We start from the raw sequence: 5,187 nt of genomic DNA on the forward strand, positions 1-5,187 counted from the left end.
CAGCATGCCTGCAGCTCCCACACTCGTGCAGCACCAGGGGAAGCCCAGCACTGAAGCCAGCTGCCTTCTCTGCCCCCTGCCACACAGGTACCAGGATTCCACTGGGAATGGAGGGACTCCTGCTCTCAGCTTCCCTGTGGAGTCCCAGGACCTTCATGGCAAGGAGTGGTGAAGGCAGTAGGCTCCAGCACAGGGCTTCCCCTGGTGCCATGCACATGTGAGAACTTCAAGCATGCTACATGGAGCCCCTGCAATAGAGGTGGGCTGGGCAGGCTGTGCCCCCTGCCTTCATGTGCAGCACTAGCCAGAGTCACACAGCGACGAGCACCAGCACTTGTGCCAGGCATGAGTGCCCTGAGTGCCCCCACCTGCTGCTATTGCCAGCAGCAGGGGCTGCACACCATGTGGGGGAGTATGTGGGAGGCCCAGGGTGCAATTCATTGGTGGGTGCCCGCAAGCCAGATGAAGGTACCTGGTGGGCCATATTTTGCCCACCCCAATCTAGTGGATTCAGGGATGTAATTTGTAGTAATGTCAACCTCTATACATAGTTTTAAAAATTTCATCCTCTGTCTGTATTGTCCTTATATATATTCTGTATGCTTAGGTTAGCTCATCCAATGAGCTCAGATAACATGTATGTAAATTAAATGGATTTAATGCTCACTTGAGAATGAGAGTCATTGTCTCCTTCCTGTCTTTCCCATGGAATGGTAATGAACCGGTCAGCATCTCAAATGGAAGAAATAGTTAAAGATATATGCAGACAGCTGTATATTTAAAATATCATTATGTGGCTAGCTCAGTATCCATCATTTCACCTGGATCCTAATGGCTTTGGAAAACTTTGGCATGTTTACCCTTCAATTATTCATCCATTATGCTTAGCTTGATGTTTATTTATCCACTGTGGTTTATTGATATTTTCATTTATGCCCTTGTCCAACAACTGGGTCAAAGGTGTTTTAATGAGAATTAGGCCAAAAGTAAAAGAGTTGACCTTACCAGAATATGTATCACTGATTTCATCAAAAGGAACCTGTGGCTTTCTCCAATAAATCAACAGGTTCCAAACTATCTTGTTGTTGTCACAATCCCACAGATGATCATGGACATCTCCAGCCCCCAAGGCAAAAAACATAACTTAATATAAACAGGTTTAACCCTACTGAGGCTAGCGTAGTTATCTATGCTCATATCATACCTAAATGTGGCCCTTCTTGCCTAAATGACTGCCCTGTGTGCTTTCCTGGATCAAATGGACAAGTTTCTGTTTAGGGTCTGAGGTTTTTGTTTTTTATCTGGGGGAAAAGAGAGGTTACTCCTTTCTTTGTTAAGGTGCAGTGTTCCCCCCAGTCTGTTGTAATATTTATAAATGTTTTAAATGAATTTATTGTTGGTGAAATGTATCTGGAGACTAAATTTCTCTATAGTGTTCAGTTAGGCTCTGTTTGTGCTTGGTATCCTATGGTACCACACCCCACATACACCCAGAAGAAATGAATCTGAGAAGGTGAGTGTATGAACAAAATGGGTATAATGGATAGAATGATTTATCAATGGACCTTGTAATAGCTGCATTACATACACCAGATGCCTTGGGTCCCACTGCAAAGTTTCTACAATAATTACAGATTCAATCCTGATTTCTAGCAACATAAGACTCTTCCATTTCTGTGATCACAACGAACTGGATGATTTCTCGTGATGGCTACCTGTCACTGAGAGTTTTGCTGGTGTCTTTGTTTTCCATCTTCTCTTCCATCTCCTCCCTGTGGAGTTGAATGGCTCACCCATGATGCATCAGAGTTGGCATGTTAAAGCTGCCTTGCAAAATTGTTATGAAAGTATATTAGTCCAGCATATTTGCCTATCTTAAAATGGGTAATCCATGCACTAAGTAAAAGATTTAATTAACCCTAATCTTTGGCTTTGGCTTTATTCACAAAGAAAACAACAACCAGACCCAATCAGACCAACCCTTTCCACCAGTCTAGGTTATACCTACGGTTCCTTCCTCAGAACTGTTCAGCCCACACCACTGAATCTCTCTCACTGAAGAATCACTTCAATTCATTCAGCAGTGAAGGGAAGGTGCCTCAGTGACTAGGCACTACACACTTTATCCTCTCTCATCAGGTTCAATACCTGTTAAGAGGATGAGTTGTTTCATGCAAAGGCTGCTAGCCAATTACACCACTTTTTTGGAGCTGATGATTACAGTGATAGACATAATTATACTTCATGTCACTGTTAAAAAAATCACCTTGGGCAAGTGGAGGAGCAGAATTTTGTAACTGTATTTGAAGTAGGTACAAGCGAAAGAGATCCCACATCTCTTGTGCCTTGGTTTAACAACATGAAATGAAGAATATACATACCTGCTGTGGAAACTGATTAACAAGCAGGATACGCCTCACAAGATGCAAGACAGGAGGAATTGCTTCATGGACTCCAGTCAGGTCTTAGCGTGTACATATAATTAAATGTTTCTTCTCAAATACTAAGGGCATCACTAAAAAATGGTTCATTTTACTACCAAATGTAGGTATATTTTCTCATTTAAGAGGCTTTTCCCACCCTAAAATAGCAGGTTAAAGTATCGTAACAGGGCATCAGCCCCAGGCCCTGTTATGGTTTGGAGTGCTTCTCTGGGTCCAAACACAGCAGAGGACTTACTGGGAGACATGGGGCCAATAAAGTGGTGGAGAACAATGTGCTGGTGGTGCCCAGCGCAAACTTTATCAATTAGTAAGATGTAGAAGAATCTACCATAATCAGAGCTGTCTGATGGGCCAGCAGGTCCAAGGATGGACTGTATATGAATTGATTGACTGAGGATTGATGAATGTATTAATTGAACCCTGTGCAGATTAAGAAGTTATAGAAAGAGTGATTGACAAGACACCACAAAACTTGTTACTTGATGAACTATAGATAATGTTGCTATGCTTGGAAACGGATGGACTGTAAATATGAACTAATTAATATACAGCAGCAGTAAACTAATAGACCTGGGGTGAGAACAGAGTTGAATGTAGAAAAGTTTGTTAATTGATTAATAAAGACAAATCAATTGGATGTTGATACTTAACCAGTGGCTCAGGGGAACAAGGGCTTATTATGGATAAATCCTGTGGGGACAAACATATTGGATACTGAAGTAAAGATCTAGCAGGGGTGGGAGCCCATGAGTATTGGACTATTAACAACCAGTTCTTGTGAGTAAGAGACTAGGACATCAGGATAGTAATCAGCTGACATATCATACTTACTGAAATGGCAAGGCTGGGGAAGAACATGGGCCTATGCTTGCAAAGGTGTGGTAAGGGCAGGGTATAGGGGAAGCAGGGCCCTGTGAAGACAACATCCCAATCACTAACAGTAATTAGAAAATCACACCTCCTTGTTTTCTATTTCTTTACATTTTGAACATCAAAGCATGGCAGGAAAGCATTACTAGAGGTGACCCAAAGTAAAGGGGTAGCTGAGGAGTTACCAGCAACTATGAAACTCTCACATGTATCTTGATAAATGAGCAGAAATTTTGAGATCTCTAAATTTTGGATTTCGGGGACTATAAGAGCAGTTAATTAGGACTTAATCATAGAAAACATAGAAAATTAGGGTTGGAAAGGGCCTCAGGAGGTCATGTAGTGAGTCCAAACCCCTGCTCAAAGCAGAATCATCTTCAATGAAATCACCACAGCCAAAGCTTTGTCTAGCCGGATTTAAAAAAACCCCAAGGATGGAGATTCCACCATCTCTCTGGGTAACCTGTTCCAGTGCTTTACTACCCCCCTCATGCAAAAGTTTGTCCTAATAGCTAACCTAAACTTTGCTTGCTGCAACTTACAACATTGTTCTTTTTCCATGCTAACTTTCCTCTTTCCTTCCCCATTTTTCTCAACTGATTTCACTGTTTTCAGTTCACTTATTTGCCTTCTGTCTCTAGGTGCTTCTCAATCCCTAGGAATAGATAGGGAGAGGAATTAAGGCCTTGTCTGTACTAGAAAAGAGCACTGACTTAAGTAAATAACTTTTTAAGATAAAGCAGCACAAACTTTAAATGCAGAAGTACTTTGTTCTCATCTTGGCTCATATCTTTGTTGTGCAAGCCAGTTTCCTGACTTGCTAACTCAATAAAAAAGGCTTACATTGGCTTAAGTGAATCTGCATTAAAGGATTGCCTTGGTTTAACTTTTAACTGTTACCCACTCTACATGCCCTAACAACCTCTGTGCTTGGCCCTGCTCGACTGATCTCAAGTCAACCCTTGATCTTGCAACTGATCTGGATAGGTTATCCTTGGTTGAACATGGGATCCTGATAGCTATTTTCATGCAATGCGTAAGCACTGTAGAAATATACTTATTTAGGATAAATGAGCCTTTACTCCCTCATTCTAATTTATTGCCTGAGGGAAAAAATTGTTCAACATTTGTGGAGACCTCTCCTAGCAGGCCGCTTTGCATATGAGTGTGGGAGCCATAAAATACCTGGCTGGCATGCTGACTGTTTCTTGTATTAGACAAGAACCTTTAATGTAGGAAAGGCTTATATGATGTATGTTTGGGCTCCTACAGTTATTTACAAGTCTCCAAAAATCCTTTTGTTTTCATATCCAAAACAGTCTTAAAAATGATTCACATTAATCCCCTGCAAACTTTGGCAGGTCCTGGATAAGCCATCCCCAGCTACCTAGAGGTGCTGTAGAGTTACTTCAAGTATCCCATATTTTTATGCTGGTCCCATCCACTACACATGAGCACACATGCTAAAAGCTCTCTCAAAAAGAATGACACCATGATGGAATTAATCTAGGAGGAAACTAGGAGAAGCAAGGTCAGGTTCCTCAGATGAGTGGACTGAAGACCTGAGCACCTAAACCAGTGGTTTTCAACATTTTTAGATTTGAGGCACTCCTCAATGGACTCAAGACACCCCTTGGAAAATGCCGGTTCTTAGTTTTCACTCATTTTTTGATTATGGAAAAATAAAAGAACAGTTTCTATTGCAAAGAACTCATACCACAAGTCAGAATTTTTGTAACTCTCTGGATTCCTATTTGAAATGTCTGGGTTTGCACACCAAACATTGCTAACTGAAACCTGGTGGGACCCTACCCACGACTGGGCAGTAAGCATTGAGGGCTATAGGCTGTACAGATGTGATAGAGTAGGGAAA

This window comes from Crocodylus porosus, unplaced genomic scaffold, assembly GCF_001723895.1.
Source record: "Crocodylus porosus isolate Cpor-Errol unplaced genomic scaffold, CroPor_comp1, whole genome shotgun sequence".
Taxonomy (NCBI): Eukaryota; Metazoa; Chordata; order Crocodylia; family Crocodylidae; genus Crocodylus; species Crocodylus porosus.